This window comes from Mandrillus leucophaeus, unplaced genomic scaffold (genome assembly GCF_000951045.1).
Source record: "Mandrillus leucophaeus isolate KB7577 unplaced genomic scaffold, Mleu.le_1.0 Scaffold1865, whole genome shotgun sequence".
NCBI classification, from domain to species: domain Eukaryota; kingdom Metazoa; phylum Chordata; class Mammalia; order Primates; family Cercopithecidae; genus Mandrillus; species Mandrillus leucophaeus.
In genome coordinates this window covers 46,411-65,835 of record NW_012101882.1, presented here as the reverse complement: position 1 = coordinate 65,835, position 19,425 = coordinate 46,411, and the positions used below count along the sequence as shown (strand labels likewise).

Below are 19,425 nucleotides of genomic sequence, written 5' to 3'. Positions count from 1 at the left end.
CTAACTCTGCATCTCTTTTATGCATCACTCTACAATATTTTAATTGTAATACAAACGCATAACAAAATTTACCATTATATACCCTTTTAATTGCATAATTTGGTAGTATCACATATATCCACATTGCAATGCAGCAGACTTCTAGAGCTTTTCCATTGCAAAACTAAAACTCAATATCCATTAAACAACAACTGCTTATTTTACGCTCTCCTGAGGGTAAAAATGGCGGGTATTCTTAACCCTGGATACATTCTAAACTGATAGCCACTATTATCATTTCATAATTCTTAGTGTTGTGAATTTTGACCATGACTAACAAAGTTATGTCCTTGTAGATCAAGATGGTCAAATTGGAACAATTGTTAGTGAAAAATGGATTGTTCAAGTGAAAACTAAATGTGACCCTTACGTACTTAAGCATACATAGACATGAAATGAAAATTGGAGAGACTGTGTTACCCTTTCACATTCACCCTGGCAGTGATACCTGTGATGGCTGGAAGCCACAGCAGGTTAGATCTCACACTCACCTTCGTAAGAAAGGTGAATGTTTGTTGGTCCAACAAGAAGTAAGAAGAAAAAGAGTTGGAAATAATAAAATACTTTTAAAAATACGAGTAAATTGTGGTTTACAGAATACAGACTATTCATCCGTATTGACACTAAAGATTCTAAAATATAAAAATAGAGCTGGGAAATGTAGTGAGCAGATTGGAAGTGAAGGAACTTTCCAAAAAGATGATGCTTCTGCATCTATTCATTCTAAAATTACTGATAGCAACAGAGGTCGGAAGATGTTGAAGATGGGCTGGAAAAAAGGAGATGGGCTGAGGAAGATGATGGGGGAATGAAAACTCCAACTTAGTGTCAGGTTCAGCGAACACACATAGGCTCGAGGACACGAAATCCATCCTCAATTGAAGATGTTCACCTTCACCAAAAAAAAAAAAAAACTGGCACAAAGCATGAGAGAGGTTTGCTGAAAACGTCTGAGAAACTGAACCTTAAAAAGATGACCCAGAGACCATGCCTTGGGTAAAAGGGACGTAGAGTGAAGGTTAATCATAGAAAAAATCTCAGTCGTTTTAAAAAATAAAATTTGGAAACACTTATTTATTTTATTTTTTTGCAGAAACTTTTCTCCTCAAAAAAGCCTGTGGCACATAGGAACTCTGTCACAGTTTACCCCTCCCTGATTCTGAAATGTGTAATAAAGTTTGGTTTGCAGCTTTTTAAAACCAGCTTTTAAACTAACAAATAATGACTGAATCAAGTTACACAGTAAGTGGACTAAAGTTTACAGGGCACAGATGAGTTTATCAAACTTCATTATTTTATCTTGTCATTACAACTTCAATATAAGCAAAAAGCTCTATATGCAAAATACATATAACCACTAATAACTCAAATGTACATATTTGTCTTTGTCTCCATATATTCACAGTAAGGCACACAGCAAAAAAAAAAAAAAAAAATTATAAAAATAAATCTGATTCTATGCATCTTTGTTTATGCCCTTTAGAACCTAGAGAAAAGAACTTCTTGTACCTGAAATAGCCTAAATAATATTATTGAAGAACTAATGAACAGGTGACATATTGTAGAAAATTAGTCTGTTATTGTTTTCTTCTGTGAATAATCTGTTTATTTGTACTATATATTCAGTATTTATATTTGGTTTGTATCACAGCTACTGAGATATTTAGATATGAACAACTGAGTAGAGTGCTGAAATAGTGTGCTGGCATTTGTAGTTTTCATAAACATTATTGCAGGCAATGGAGTTGTGCCAGAGAAATCTGTTTTCTAGTACAAAAGGAATACTTAGCCAAGGCCTCAAGTTTAAGATATTTATTGAAAATGTCCTCAATTGCAACAAAAACATTATAACATTAAAAAATTTTTTGAAAAATTCTAAATTAAAATTCTAATTTAAACAAAATTCAAATGATGCCTTTTATGGAGGTAGGGAAGTGCTAATGAAGTAGAATAGGAATTGAAGCCAAAGACCTTGATTCAGGTAAATAATTTTACCCATGTTAGTTTTATGTTAAAGGAAAAAATTAATGTGACCATATACTACTTACTGCAGTGCAGTATTTCAGAAATTCGTGCATAATACATAATTACTTTTCTAATGGTAAAAAAGGAATCACATTCGACAAATTATTAAGGGAGGAGACCACCCCTCATATTGTCTTATGCCCAATTTCTGCCCCCAAAGAAAGAAGAAGTGAAAACTAAAAGGTAGAAATGAAATCCACAGGTAGAGAGCCTGGCGCTGCATCCTGGGCCTGGTTAAAGATCGACCCCTGACCTAACCAGTTATGTTATCTATAGATTCCAGACATTGTATGGAAAAGCATTGTGAAAATCCCTGTCCTGTTCTGTTCCATTCTGATTACCGGTGCATGCAGCCCCCAGTCATGCAGTGACGAGTACCCCCAGCTTGCTCAATCGATCACAACCTCCTCACAAAGACCCCCTTAGAGTTGTAAGCCCTTAAAAGGGACAGGAATTGCTCACTCTGGGAGCTTGGTTTTTGGCGATGTGAGTCTTGCCGTAGCTCGCGGCCAAATAAAGCCCTTCCTTCTTTACCTAGGAGTCTGAGGGGTTTTGTCTGCAGCTTGTCCTGCTACATCATTACAATATGGTCGATTGAAGACAGCAGTATTTCAAATGAAGAAACTTGGAATTTCTCATGAGGTGATGATCTATGCCATAGAAAATCTATGTAAAATATTTTATTCATGTATGCAACTGTTGACCTTTCTGCTTTTTAGGAAAACAACATGCTTTGAAAGCTTAATGTAGATACTAAAATCACCAAGAAGTTACAAGAATTCACAAAATGCCTAATGTAGTTGAAATGAAATTATGGAAACTTGTCATCACCAGAGGAAAATAAAAGTAATGATCCAGAGAAGTATCAACCTAAGAGGCCAGTGCTCCATTCAGATGCATCTGATCATGAGGATGTCAGATCCATGTGGGTTGTTCAGCTTCTGACAAGGCATATGGAATAAACACAGATAAATTGCCTGCGGGCATCCAGAGTATGCTGTGTTCCATATGTGAGAACTAAATTATAAATTATGTTGCACAAAAGGAGATACACTACTAGTGTGAAGCCTTAGATAAATTATATGGTACATAAAACTCAGATATGAGGTTTATATTTAAATGTTTGCCAATATAACTAAAAAAATGAAGCCAAAATACTGTGGGAAAAAAACTATGAGCTTGTCCAGTCATGTTTGGAAAAGAGCCAAATGGAAAGTAAACTATTGAAAATGTAGTAAAACAATTTAATATACAGCATACAAATTACACATTAAAAGGGACTGAGCTGATGAGCAGACTACTGCACTGAAATGTTGACCACAATTAATGTAGTCATATACTTTGTAGAAGGCAAATGAATACAAAATACAAATATATATGAAGATTAGATGAGAAGAAATGAAAAACATTTGTTTTACTAGACTATATAAACAGGAAGGCAATATTCAAAGAATTGGTGACTCATAAGTTTCAGAAATTGGAAACAAGACATGAATCTTATTAAAGTTTAGAGTATAATGTGTCAAAAAAAAGATTTAAAATCCTTAAAAGAAAGAATGGCTTTGGTTACTGTGAATGGTGCTTTAATAAACATGGGAGTGCGATTATCTTTTTGATAGATTGATTTCATTTCCTTTTGACATATATCCAGTAGTGAGATTTTATGGTAGTTCTATTTATAATTTCTTGAAAAACTTCCATGCTGTTTTCCCTAATGGTTGTACCAATTTACACTCTCACCAACAGTGTATAAGTGCCCATCTACAGATGAATGAAGAAAATGTTATACACACACACACACACACAAAAAAAATAATATTCAGTAATAAAAGAGAATGAGCTGTCATTCATGTTAACATGGATGTATCTAGAAGACATTATGTTAAGTGAAATAAGCCAGTCACAGAAAGAAAAAGACCACATGATGTCACTCATATGTGAAATCTTAAAAAGTTGATCTCATAGAAGTAGACACTAGAATGGTGGTTACCAGAGGCTAGGGAGAGTGAAGGGATGAAGGGATGCGGAGAGGCTTGTCAAAGTTCCAAAGTTACTTTGATTTAGAGACTAAATTTTGGTGTTCTATTACATAGAAGGGTGACCATAGCTAATAATAATGTACTGTTCTCTTGGAAACAGGCCCCCAAATCTGGCCATAAACAGGGCCCCAAAGCTGGCCATAAACAAAATCTCTGCAGCTCTGTGAAATGCTCGTGATGGCTGTGACACCCACGCTGAAGGTTGTTGGTTTACCAGAATGAAGGCAAGGAACACCTGGCCCACCCAGGGAGGAAAACCGCTTAAGGCATTCCTAAACCACAAACAACAGCATGAACAATCTGTGCCTCAGAGACATGTTCCTGCTGCGGATAACTAGCCACAGCCCATCCCTTTGTCTCCCGTTTTAGTTAATCTATAATCTATAGAAGCAATGTTTATCACTGGCTTGCTGTCAGTAAATATGTGGGTAAAACTGTGTTCATGGCTCTCAGTTCTGAAGGCTGTCAGTCCCTGATTCCCACTCCGCACTCTAGATTTCTGTGTGTGTGTCTTTAATTCCTCTAGCGTCGCTGGGTTAGGGTCCCCACGACCGAGCTTATCTAGGCACTGTACATTCTAACACAGCTAGAAGAGAGGTTTTTGAATTTTATTAGCACAAATAAATGTTTAAAGTGCTAGATATACTAATTACCCTGATTAGGTCATTGTACACTGTACAAATACATTGAAACATCACACTGTACCTCATAAAGATGTACAATTAGGTATCATTATAAATAAAATAAATCTTGAAAGAATAATGTTTAAACTGAATGGCATCAAAAAGAAAAAACTCTTAAAAGTAGCGAGATAGAAGAGAGATAACCTTTGAAGCTGAGGGCTGACTCTTACCTCTGTATCAAGTCAGAAAACAGAAAAATTAATATCAATAAACTATTAAAATAAAAGCTCTGGACAGCATACAAATTTATTAACAGAGGGAAAGGACAATCTAAAAAAAAAAAAATGTGCATTTGCCAAGGAATTAATATCCAGATTACATAAGGGATTCAACTCAACAGCAATGGAAATAAAAAAATCCAACTGAAGAGTGAGCAAAAGACCTCAATAGACATTTTTCCATAGAAGACACAAAGAAATGCTCAACATCCCCAATCATCTGGAAAATGCAACAAAATCACGTGAGATATCACCTCGCCGCATTTAGAATTATCAAGAAGATGAAAGATAACAAGTTTAATGAGGATGTGGAGAAAAGGGAACACTTATACACTGTTGATGCGAATGTAAATTTAGTACATTTTTAGATTTATTCATCTATTTGTTAGAAATGTGCATAGAAAGCTATGCAGATTTCTCAAAACAAAAATAGAAACAACAACAACAAAAAAAGAAAAGCAAAAACCTAAAAATGGAACTACCATACCATCCAGCAATCTAATTATTGAGTATATATCAAAAGGAAATAAAATCAGTATATTGAAGAGATATCTGCACTCCCATGTTTATCATAGCTCTACTGATAATAGCCAAGATATGGAATCAATCTTAGTGTCCATCAGGGATAAATGGATGAACCAAATATGATGTATACACACAATGGAATAGGATTTAACCATAGAAAGAATGAAATCCGGCGCTGCGCGCTGAAGTCAGCCTCTGACGTGGTCGCCCAGCGCCGGCTTCAGGCCTGGCCAGGCGGCCCGTACAGTTGGGCGTCCTGCGCAGTCCCTCCCTTATGATCCCCCACCCTCCGTCTCCCAACAGCTGGGGCTTTTGCGGTCCCCGCGGCTGCTGCTTCTGCTGCCGCAGCTTGGAATTAGAGATGCCTGGTCCTGCTCTCAAGGCAGAACCACGAACTCAGCGGCAGCAGCGGTTTGCGATGCTCCCCCTCCGTCGTCGGGCACTGCCTCAGAGCTTGCCCAGTCCGCCATGCCTGGAGTCCGCCATGCCTGGAGTCCGCCATGCCTGGAGTCCGCCATGCCTGGAGTCCGCCATGCCTGGAGTCCGCCATGCCTGGAGTCCGGAGCCCACCCGCATCGCAGCGCCGAGTTGCTCCTGCTGGCGGCGGCCAGCGGGGTACTGGAGCGGCGGGACATCTCCGGGGAGCGGGCGAGGGAGGAGCCGCAGCCACCACGTCCTCTCTTTCCTGGGGAATGTGCAGAATCACCCTGAAATTATGACTGTGTCATCCTGTGAATTACCAATGGGAAAATCGGAATCTAGAAAATGTTGCCACCATTTTAGCTCACCGTTTCCCCAAGAGCTATGTTTGGGTGATGAAGTGCTCTCAAATGCATTTGCAGAAATTCAGCTGCCATGATAATTTTGTGAAAAGCAGTAACTTTGGTTCCCCAGAAAAGAATAGTGACTCTGGAGCTTTTAAGCACCTTTATATGTTATTAATTAGTGCTTCGAAGTCAGAGTAGTTTATCAAATAAAAATTTCATTGTTTGGAACAAGGACTCCACAGCATCTAGTTGTAGTCCAATTCTTCTGATACTACAAATCTTTCCCAGGGAGAAAAAGAGAGGACCTGTGAAAAACCTGATGAGTTGGCCATGAGTTTTTATCCACCATCCCTAAAGGGTGCGTCTTTTACTTTGACTGGGTTCAATAAAGGTTATGTTGTTTTGAATCAGTTTCTTTTTTAATGGAAAGAAGCCAAGAAAGACAAGAACATAGATGCTTTTAATAAAGCGTAAGAACAATGTATTGGCTGGATTGTGGTCATTCCGGAGGAAGGAATACTTGGGTTACTTATCCACAAGTCTTGAAAGAATTTGCACAAATATGGATTATTGTTCACATCCGTGTAACAATTTGTCAAGTATGTGATCCAATAAGATCTTGGATTGGAAAGGAGCAAAATAAATTTGTTCTAGATACTTGGGGGTATCGGTTTGCAGGCTACTAGCCGAATTCATTTCACAAAGGAAGCTCCCACCGTATTCACTTCAGAGTTCATGAAGAATTTTGAGGCTACAAGTATATTAATGTACTTGTTCAGTGGAAGAGCATAAGCACTTTGAGTGTTATAAATTCAGATAATGGAATGTAATTCATAGAAAGTAATTCAGTTTTGGGGGGGCATGGGGGAAAGCCCACATTCTTCACATATGAGTGTAATGTGCAATAGTATTTTTTGCTCATAAATGTGAGCAGTTTTTAATTTGGGTTGCGTTAGAATTAGTTAATTTGAAATCTAGCAAAGAGGTTTGTTATAATACTCAGGCGATATAAGACCCTTAAAAATGAAAGTTACACACAGTTCTTGTAAAAGGTAACTACAATTTTTTCTGTTGGAAATAGTTGATTTTTTGAGTAATGGTACTCATTTTGGCGACATTTTAACAGTAATTAGCTATTTTGGCACTTAAAACTTGAGTGAAAACATTTTGTTTCTCTTCAAACAAAAGCAAAGGCATAATGTTGTTTCCTATCATTTCGGAGCAACTGTACCCTGCCTCTTATGTTTTGTAAACTCATTGACTCATTCTTTAGTGTGCCAAGTGCGTTTTTCTTGAGAGTCAAAATATATTTGTTTCCCAATATCCAAAAAGGTACAATAGTGTAAAGGTGGTTTTCAAAAACATAACCAAATGTGGTGGCATACGCCTTTAGTCCCAGCTACTCAGGAGGCTGAGTCAGGAAGATCCTTTGAGACCAGGTTGTAACGCACGGTGATTGTGTTTGTGACTAGCTGCTGCACTCCAACCTGGGCAACATAGTTATACCTCATCTCTAAAACAAAGAGAACAAAACAAATTACATTTAAGCACTATCGCTTAATTTTTAATTGACAGTCTTTAACTGATTGTTTTGGATAAGACATTCTGGGGCTTCTTGAATCTTGGCCAAACACAGTTGTTTTGGAAAATTGTTTTAAATTCAGCATATTTATGTATTTTGAATAAAAATGTACTACAAGGAAAATTTCATATATCTAAATCAATGTTTCTCCAGAATCATGACCTTGTCTGAAAAAAAAAAAAAAATTTATCCTTGGCTAAAATTCAAAATTACATTGCTGTAAGAAAAGTTACAAGGGAAAGTTTAGGGACACAAATAATTTAATTTGGGCTCAAAAACTGAATTTGTTTAACATTGCTACATAATTTGGGTATGTAGCCACATAAAATAAAAATGTTGATTTATTGGTTTCTTCACAGAATTATATTTTAATGACTCTATAAATACATTCCAAATATTCAGAGACTAATGAGAAAGAGTTCTTACTAAACAAATACTTAAAAATAACAACTTTTTGTTTATGTTTTGCACTTTTTATAGAGATCGGTCTTTTTGTTGTCTCCTGGCTCAGAAAGTGTGATTTGCTTTTTCGTCTAAATGAGCTAAAAGACCAGCCTCTGAAAATTGATTTGGGGGCCTGAAGACATTCTTCTGTCAGATAAGATGGGGTCAGAAAAATTTACTCTGTGAAGATCGTGTGGATGTGGGCCTTCGACGGTGTGATATTGAGGTTTCCTGTAGTTTCAAACCTTAAAACCTTCTTATCTGATGTACCTATTGATTCCAAATGGTTCGCAGTAACAGATTTTTACTCAGCTTTCTTTAGGATTCCGGTTGGAAAAAAGTCAGTATTCCTTTGTCTTTCTGTGAAAAGAATCAAAAGTACACTTGGATGGTAATTTCCCAAGGGTTTATTGAAGAATTTTCTTATTTATTTCTGGGCATTACCTCAAGATTTAATGACTCTGCATTTTCCTTGAAACTCTGTTCTCATTCAGCATGTAGATAACGGGTTGTTACACCACAGTACACTAAAGAGTGCTCTGAAATTAACAGAATGTTATGAACACCTCTAAACACATAAATTAGAAAATCTAGACAAAATGGATAAAATAATTTTATTTGACTAAAATCAAGGTTAAGTGTTTGTTCTTATTTTGCTCAATCTGTGAGCTCTATTGGACATGGATAATCCAATTGAAGACTTACTTCTTGAAACACTTTCCTGTTTTGTTGAAGACCCCACTCATGAATTTTTTTGACCTTTGTCATTCTACTCATTCTTTTCCACCACATCTCCAGTAATTCTTAGTCCTCTTCGCACCCTATGTCCCTCTCTTCTCAGAGTTGTCCCACATAGTTTCAAAGCTTTAGATACCATGTCTCTGCTGATGACTCTCAGGCCTGAGGCCTTTTCCCTGAGGGGAGCACCAGAAGTTATCCCTGACCATTATTTTTCTTCTCACATCCCCATGAAACCCCACAACAAGTCCTGTCATAACAAGTAGGAGTTGCTGAGCAGGCATCGCTGGGACATGTGACTATTGCAACAGCAGAAATAAATCAGAGACCTCTTTCCTACTGAGCCTGTATATGACTTCCAGTTCTCTTTAGCACAGGGTCCCAGACAGCCACAAATTCATTGTTGTCAGCTTACGAGATCAAAGCTAACCTTCTACAGCACAGTAGAAACTGTACCAGAAGCTTCCATAAAAAAATATTAGCCAACAAAAGTGTATGGTGAGCTCTGTGCAAGAACTTGGGATCCCAAAATACTTCCTGGTAAGGATTCAGAGCCAGATGACTGCATTTTCTTTCTCTTCACTTATTCCCCTTCTAACCAATATAAATATTGGTGAAACAAACAAAGTTATTAAAATTACAACAATGTGGGCCACACCAATATAAGTGAGTAAATAATGTAATATTGTAAAAAAAGACAAAACAATTTGCACAGTGTGATGACAGCTCTGTCACATAGGTTCATTAAAAACGTTCAACAGAGAATTTGGAAAGTATAAATTATAAAAATAAAAATAATACTTTTAGTTTGTTTAAAGTTAAAAAAACATGTTTAACAATAATTTGACACATAGAAAATTTAAATCTTAGCTATACTGAAACTTCAAGTCTCTAGAATGAGTCCTTACCCGAAGGTTCATATCACTCAAATATTATTACAGTTTAATAACTTTTAATGCAAAAAACTTTTAATGAATAATGCAGTTTATGAAATAGATTTACAGAGAAAGGACTAACCACTATAATACTACATATATTAATTTTAAAACATTATATATCCTATTATATATGCACTATTGGACATCTACAATGAGTCAAGCACTGCTATGAGAACTTTGCATTTATTATCTCTCAAGAATTCTCTTTGAGGTAGATTTCAGTATCTTCAATTAAGAGACTAACTTATAAACAATACATACATTTGAGGAAGAAACTAAAACGTGAAAGGCTTTTAAAATTACAATGTTGAATAAGAAAAGAACATTACAGAAGTATACACAGCATGTATCTTTACAGAAAGTTTTAAAACTTACAAAGTTAAACAATGTATTATTTAGATACCTACATATGTAGTATAATTAATAATAAAAGTCAGAGGAATTATACTTTCTCAAAACTTAAGGTGAATGATGATTTTCTGAGGTAGAGAGGCAAAGAGTTATATTGGGAAACACTGTGTAGACAATACAGACAGCTTCAAATGTAGGGGTAAAGTTTGATTAAGTAGTTAGTAGGTACGGGGTGTTGAATTTATTTTTCTACACTCACACACAAATGCACACACACACACATGATTTGGCTCTTTAAATCCATGAGTAACACATCTGCGAATTCAAAGCAATCTTGAATAAAATATGTAGTTAAGCATACAATGTTTACTTTTGTACCGATCATGTACAGACATTATTGTCATTATTCCCTCAGCAATACAGAACTATTTACATAGCATTTATGTTGCTTTAGATATAATAAGTAATCTAGAGATGAATTAAGTAGTATAAAGGAGATTGTGCTTAGGTTATACGAAAATAATCCTCCTCTTGGCTGGGTGCAGTGGCTCACGCCTGTAATCCTGTCATTATGGGAGGCCAAGGGGGGCAGATCTCCTTCCTTCCTTCCTTCCTTCCTTCCTTCCTTCCTTCCCTCCTTCCTTTCTTCCTTCTTTCCTTTTTTTATTTTTTGACTGAGTCTCACTCTGTTGCCCAGGCTGGGGTGCAGTGGCACAGTCTCGGCTCACTGCAACCTCCGTCTCCCAAGTTCAAGCAATTCCCTGCCTCAGCCTCCCCAGTAAATGGGATTACAGGTGCCCACCACCACGCCCGACTAATTTTTGTATTTTTAGTAGAGATGCGGTTTGACCATCTTGGCCAGGTTGTTCTTGAACTCCTGACCTCGTGATCCACCCACCTTGGCCTCCCAAAGTGCTGGGATTACAGGTGTGAGCCATCTCGCCCGACCAACTTTATACTTCTTTTCTAAAGCTATGGTGGCTATTCATGGTAGCTTGAGATTTTATATAAATTTTAGATTTTTTTTTATATTTCAGCAAAAAAGTACCGTTGTAATTTTCCTAGGGATTACATTGAACTTGTATGTCAATGTAGGCAGTATTAACATTTTAACAATATGAAGTCATCTGACTCTTGAACAAGGGTGGGTTCAAGGTTTATTGCTTAAGTTCTGCATATTTTGGGATATGACAGTTTTCCTTCTGCTTTTAGCTACTAGTTTCACTTTATTGTGGCCGGAAAGAATACATTGTATAGTCTCAGTCTTCTTAGATGTAATAAGACTTGTTTTGTGTCCTAATGTATTGTCTATTCTTCAGTGTGTGTCATGTGATTGGGAATATTGTTTATTCTGGTATGGTTGACTGAAAAGCTCTATATATGTCTATTAGATCTAATTGGTCTTTAATGTTGTTCAAGTTTTCTTTTGTATTGCTCTTTTACCTGTTTTTTCTATTTATTATTAAAAGTGGGGTATTAAAGTCTCCCACAATTATTGTGTTGATGTATATTTCTTGCTTTGCTTCGGTCAATATTTACTTCATGTATTTGGGAACCCTTATATTATGTGCATATTTATATTTATACCTCCTAGAGATTCCTGGCAAATTGACTCTTTTATCATTACATAATAGTATTCCTTGCCCTCTTGACAGTTTTAATCTGAGGCGTATTTCAGATAAAATAAGTATGATGACCCTGTCCTATTTTGGTACTATTCATGTGGATTATTCTTTTTCATTCTATTTCTTTCAGCCTATTTAGTTCCTTAGACCTAAAGTGAGTCTCTTAAAAACAGCGTATTTTTGGATATTGTTCACTGTGAATCCCTTAATTCTTTTTATGCTTTTGTATAGAAAGTTTAATTAATTTATATTTAAAGTAATTGCTATAGAAAAAGAATTTCTTTTGCCATCAATTATTTTCTGTTTCTTATAGTTATGTTTTTTTTTCTCCTTTTCCCTCTTACTGCCTTTTTTTATTCATTATTGATTTTGTATGGACATGTTTTGATTTCTTTTTTATTTTCTTTTGTGTGACTTCCATAGATATTTTCTTTGTGATCACCAGGAGGAATAGAGATTACACAAAACACTTTAAAATTATATCAATATATTTTATCTCATAACAATTTCACATTAATTGCATACAAAGAACTACCTCTTTACATCTCTTCTTTATCTTATTATGTTAAAACAATACAATTTTACCTTATTAATTTTACAACATATAAATTTTTATAATGTGTACTTATTAACAAACATATATGCACATTTTTAGTGTTTTTCTTTTTACAATTTTATAGCAGAATTATGTGTATTTTATACACCATCATTATGATAATAGAAAATTCTCTATTTTTTGGTATATTTACCTCTAACAGAGAATTCTATATTTTTATATGGTTTTATAATTATCTGTCTAGCATTGTTTTATTTTTCAACATAAAAGTCTCCTTTTAGCATTTCTTGTATGGATGTTCTAGTGATGATGAACATCATATGTTTTTTTGAATTTTAGTAACAGGTAGAGTTACTGTGGCTACTATACTAGTCTTTTTTTACACTGCTATAAAAACCATCTGAGACCGAATAATTTATAAATAAAAGAAGTGTAATTGACTGACAGTTCTACAGGCTTACAAGGAAGCATGACTGGGAGGACTCAGGAAACTTTTAATTATGGCGGAAGAGAAAGGGAAAACAAGCATGTCTTCACAATGGGGGAGCAGGAGAGAGACAGAGAGAGGGGGAAGTGCCACACTTTTCAATCATCAGATCTCATAAGTAGTCACTCACTATCATGAGAACAGCATGAGGAAAATCCTCATGGACCCCCATGATCCAATCACCTTTCATCAGGTCCCTCCCTTGACACATGGGGGGGTTACATCTTGGCTTGAGATTTGGGTGGAAGCACAGAGCTAAATCATATTACCTACAGTGTTACTTGTGTTTCCTTTTTGTAGCTATTATTTTTTCTCATTTTCTCTCTTACTGCTTTTCTTGTGCCTCATGGATTCTTTTCTTTTGTAGTGATATTATTTGGTTCCTTTCTCATTTTCTTTTCCAAATCTCTACAGGTATTTTTCATGGTTATCAGGATGATTAAATAAAACATCTTGAAGTTACAATATATTTTAAGCTGGTAACAAATTAACTTTCATTGCATACAAAATTTTCTCTCTTTGCATCTCTCCTCAAACTTAAGTTACATTATATATTTGTTTTTATATTTTTATATAACATATCCATAAACAAAGGTTTATAATTGTTTTTACGCTCTTCTCTTTCAGATTCTATAAACGAAATAGAATGCTTTATGCACCATCATTATGATGCTACAGAATTATGTATTTGTTTATGTATATATCGTTCTTAGAAAGCTATATAATAATATAATTTTGTTGTCTTTTTTTAAGGCAGGGTCTCACTGTCACACAGGCTGGAGTGTAGCAATGTGACCACAGCTCACTCAAACCTAGAACTCCCAGGCTCAAGTGACCCTCCCACTTTAGCCTTTTGAGTAGCTGAAATCACAGGCCTGCAGCACCATGCCCAGCTAATTTTTAAATTTTTTTGTAGAGATGGAGTCTCAACATGTTGCCCAGGCTGGTCTTGAAGTACTGAGCTCAAGCAATTCTTACATAGTGCTGGATTACAGGTGTGAACCACCACACCTGGGCTGATTTTGTGTTTCTGCCTGGCACCATGATAAACTCTAGGATGTGAATAGGGTTTGTACATTGTATCTGAGTTGAAGTATAAATGGTGAGAAGAAAAGTAAGAACCAAGTGCCACAGGAAGGTATAGAAGGGGACCAAATAGGTGGGGTAAGTGTTCCTGAGGAGTGTGATATGTATTGGGTCCTGGTAAATGGAAAGTGAGGAAGGAAGAACATTCCAGAAAGAGAGAGTGGCCCAGTGGCCCAAAGCAGAGACAAATGGGGGGTCAGTGATAAATTTGGTACCTTTTTTGGTGGTAATAAGGTTTCTGCACCTGTCTGGGTGCCTGGTCTTCAGTTCTACTTGCAGAATCTCTGCATGTCATTTAAACTTTTTGAGCTCTGGTGTCTCATTTCAGCCTCTTCTTGTTTTGGAGGCAGATCTCAGGTCCAGGAGGCCCACCTTGATGAGCTCTTGGACCAAATGAAGCATCAAAGCCATGAGGAAATACTAAAGATTCACCTAAGAAAGGTCAAAGATTTTCTGAAGAACATGAAATCCAGGTCGGCTGATGAGATGCCAAAAGACAGAAGAGGCTGGCCTGAAATTTATAATATGGTCACAGGCAGCCCACTCAGGAGGCTAGGAGCTTGGTCAGCAAGATGAGGACTAATGTTTTGCCTCCAACTTAAGGGAGTGTTGCAGTCCTTTGTAGCTTTTCTCTCAGCCCACATAGAAGCTTTAAAAGAGAATGTTGAAAAATTTGTAGAGGATGGTTTTAAGGCAATGTACCTTAAAGTGTGACATAAATTGTGTGTTGAAAAAAGTACAGTTGTTGAGTCTTTTTATGCATAGAGGATAAATTGTCATTATCTTAAGCAAGACTCATAATTATGAGATGCTTTATGTAAGTCTTTTGGTAATTACAAGAAAAAAGTTACAATAGATACAAAAAAGAGAAGGGATCAAAGCATATAACAATAATAAAAGCAAAAAAAAAACAACAAAAACACAAAAGAAGACAGCATAAAAAACAAAGAAACTACTAAATGATCAGACAATTAACAAAATGACAGTAATAAGTACTTACCTATCAATATTTTTTAAATATAAAAAGTCAAATTACCCAACAAAAACACATTGCTATGGTATGAATGTCCCCTCCAAAATTTATGTTGAAATTTAACTCATTGTTATAAAATTAGAAAGATAGACATTTAGGAATTGACTAGGTCATGAGGGCTCTACTCTGTGAATGAATTAATGTAATTATTTCCAGGATGAATTAGTTGTCATGAGAGTGGTTCCATCATAAAGGTAAGCTCTCTGGTGTACACCTTCTATCCCCCTTATGCCTTTGACCATTTTGTGACGTGGAAATATGATTCTCATCAGATGGCAATGGCATGTTCTTGGACTTTTGGCATCTAAAAACATGAGCTAAGTAAACTTCTCTTCTTTATAAATTGCCCACTCTAGAATATTTTGTTATTGAAGCAGAAAATGAACTAAAACATTCCCAAAATGTCTAAAGAGATTAAAACTTCAATGTTATCCCCATCAAGCTACCATTGACTTTCTTCACAGATTTAGGAAAAGCTATTTTAAATTTCATATAAAACAAAAAAAGAGCCCACATAGCCAAGACAATCTTAAGCAAAAAGAACAAAGCTGGAGGCATCATGCTACCTGACTTCAAACTGTACTACAAGGCTGCAGTAACCAAAAGAGCATTGTGCTGGTACCAAAACAGATACATAGACCAATGGAACCGAACAGAGGCCTCAGAAATAACAGCACATATCTACAACCATCTGATATTTGAGAAACCTGACAAAAACAAGCAATGGGGAAAGGATTTCCTATTTAATAAATGGTATTGGGAAAACTGGCTAGCTATATGCAGAAAACTGAAACTGGACCCCTTCCTTACACCTTATACAAAAATTAACTCAAGATGGATTAAAGACTTAAATGTAAGACCTAAAACCATAAAAACCCTGGAAGAAAACCTAGGCAATACCATTCAGAACATAGGCATGGGCAAAGACTTTGTGACTAAATCACCAAAAGCAATGGCAACAAAAGCCAAAATTGGCAAATGGAATCTAATTAAACCATCTCACACCAGTTTGAATGGCAGTCTTTAAAAAGTCAGGAAACAACAGATGCTTGAGAGGATGTGGAGAAATAGGAAGGTTTTACACTGTTGGTGGGAGTGTAAATTAGTTCAACCATTGTGAAAGATAGTGTGGTGATTCCTCAAGGATCTAGAACCAGAAATACCATTTGACCCAGCAATCTCATTACTGGGTATATACCCAAAGGATTATAAATCATGCTGCTATAAATGCACACAATAAACATGCACACGTATGTTTATTGCAGCACTGTTCACAATAGCAAAGACTTGGAACCAACCCAAATGCCCATCAACGATAGACTGGATAAAGAAAATGTGGCCCATATACACCATGGAATACACGTAGCCATAAAAAGGGATGAGTTCATGTGGTTTGCAGGGACATGGATGAAGCTGAAAGCCATGATTCTCAGCAAACTAACACAAGGACAGAAAACTAAACACCGCATGTTCTCACTCATAAGTGGGAGTTGAATAATGAGATCACATGGACACAGGGAGGGGAACATCACTCACTGGGGCCTGCCAGGAGGTGGGGGGATAGGGGAGGGATAGCATTAGGAGAAATACCTAATGTAGATGATGGGTTGATGGGTGCAGCAAACCACCATGGCATGTGTATACCTATGTAACAAACCTGCACGTTCTGCACATGTACCCCAGAACTTAAAGTATAATAATAAAAAAAAAAGACATTAAAAAATATAACAAGTGTTTTACACAAGAAACTTGTTTTAGATTTAAGGTTACACATAGGTTAATGGTTAAATCATAAAAACAATTACTATGCCAATAATAACTAAAAGAGTGTATTAGTGGCTATATTTATATCAGACAAAATAGACTTCTAGAAACAATCTGTCACAAGATATAAAGAAGTTCACTATATAATGACAACAAGCTAATTTGTCAAAAGGCTATAACAATTTATATATGCACCCAACATTGGAGCACATAAATAAGTAAACATATTTATATACGTATATAATAAAATATACCTATTTATCTATATAATAATATATATTTGATATATTACTGTAGGAAAAAAAGACCATTATGATAATAATAGAAGATATTATTACTCTACTGAAAACAGTAGATTATTCAGACAAAGTTAGAAAGAAAACAATGTACTTGCATAGCACTATAGAATAATCGATAAAACTACTCACAGAACTTGGCAAAATATTTGACCTATGTTTACCAGGTTATTATAATAAACACAATTCAGAGAAAGAAAGGTACACAAGAAAGATGGGTGGGTAGTGAGTCCTGGTAAATAGTGATGTAAGCAAACTCTCTAATTCTTTGTGTTCTGTGAGAACAGCTTATTGCAAAGAAACACCCTTATCATTGTGACCTAGAGGGTACATCCTCTTCTAGATACGACTCTCCTCACTTGCCTGGACTCTGCTCACAATACAGATTTTGACAAATCACTGGGTGAAACACCTAGGTGGTGGCTCTTCCTTCTTTCCTGGGCTCTTCCATCAGGGAAGATTGTGACGTTTTCTGAGCCCAGGACTCAAGTGAGGTGACTCATCTCCCTGGGCCCTCCCCACAGAGAGCATTGTGAAATATCTTTGGGATCATCGCCTAGGTAATGTGAATCGCCTCTGCTTCATGGGCTTTGCACTCAAAAGCGCTTGTGACTTTTCATGGGAAGCAGCACCCAGGTGATTTGATTCTTTTGGTGGGGGGGCTGGGATCTGCCAACAGGAATAAATTTTACATAAGATTCACAGATTCTCCACATTCCCATTTGTTCCTCATAAACAATTAAGTACTTTTGTCTTCAGAGTTCAGAAGGAAATACTTGTTATGCACAGTTTGCTTGTTTCTTTTTTCCCCCAGGCCCCTGGACTCTGTTCCACCTTCAATCTGAGTAAACATACAACCCCTCTTTATGCTCCTCCCAAGAACAGGCTGATTTCAGGGTGAAACCTTCTCCAATCTTGAATGGATTTTGCCACCCTCCACTGTGCCCTTCCTCTCCCACCCTTCTTTCTAATTTACCTTCCTCCTCCATTTCAAAGACAGCTCTTTTCTGCCTAGTATTTTAGATGTTTGCAGATATTATGCTTGGTGCTTCCACCATTGCAATGCTCCTTTAGGTTAAAGTCTCTGAATTTATTTTATTTGAAAATATCTAGAAACAGCCCCAGGACAATAACAATTACACCCTCACAGAGAACATCTCGGTTCTCCTCCCATCTCAACTCTCACTGCATCTGCCTGTAAATCTCCACAGTTGAGAAGGCGGCATGCACTTGGGCCCAACTCACAGAAATTATGGTAACACTTACACGTGGGCCAAGCCAAAAGGAGAGATTTTGACTCTCATAACTAGGCTTCAAGCAATGGGTAATGTCCTGGGCCTTCTAACTGTATGGAGGTCAGAGGACTATAAAACCCATGCATATCTAATATACCCCTTGAGTGGTACAGAGAATGTCATAACAGGACCCAGTTCACAGGTGAGATATAGAGACCTGTATGACCACACAGCCAAACGTCGAAATTGTCACATGCCCACATGTACACAGCCTGCAACTGAGGTTCTAAGCCTCACAACCATGGGCAGTCGGAATTTGGAGTTGTGACTCTCACAGGTGGATTCAGTCCACAGGTGAAATGGTGATGCTCCCACCAAGATTCCGCACAGCATTGAGTCTGTGACTCCCTTACCAGGACAAAGCTTGGAGAAGGGCTTGGGGCTCTCACGTGAAGATGCAGTCCACTGTTGACATTGTGACTCATGTACTTGGACCCAACTCACAGGAGTTGTTGACTGTTCTACTTGGAGTGGAGAAATGTGCGGGATTGGGGGGTCTCATATCCGGGCCTTCCCACAGTTATAATTGTGACATACACCTCTACCTCGAACCCTAGTGATTTGACAGTTGTTTTGAGCTCAGCACAGAGATATCTTGTGACTTATACCTGGGACAAACACCTAAGTGATGTGACTATTTTGCCTAGACACTTCCCTTAAAGGAATTGTAATGTATCTCTCTACTTTGCACCTAGGTAATGTAAATCTTTTCGCCTACCTGGACCCTGCTGACAGGTAAGGTTATAACATATCACTAAGCCTAGTACTTAATGATGTGACTGTTCGATCCTGTTTGTGCCCTGCCCTCAAGACGCATTGTGACATATCACTGGGCTAAGCAACAAGGTAATGTGTGTCGTCTGTCTGGGCTATATGTGCAGGGGGCATTGGGAAATATCTCTGGACCAGTCACCTAAAAAGAGTGACTCTCCGC

General features: G+C 36.9%; 1 pseudogene; it reads left to right on the top strand.

Moving 5' to 3' along the window:
- The first annotated feature begins 492 nt into the window (after positions 1 to 492).
- Positions 493 to 7,045, top strand: LOC105538195 (annotated as a pseudogene).
- The last annotated feature ends 12,380 nt before the right edge of the window (positions 7,046 to 19,425 follow it).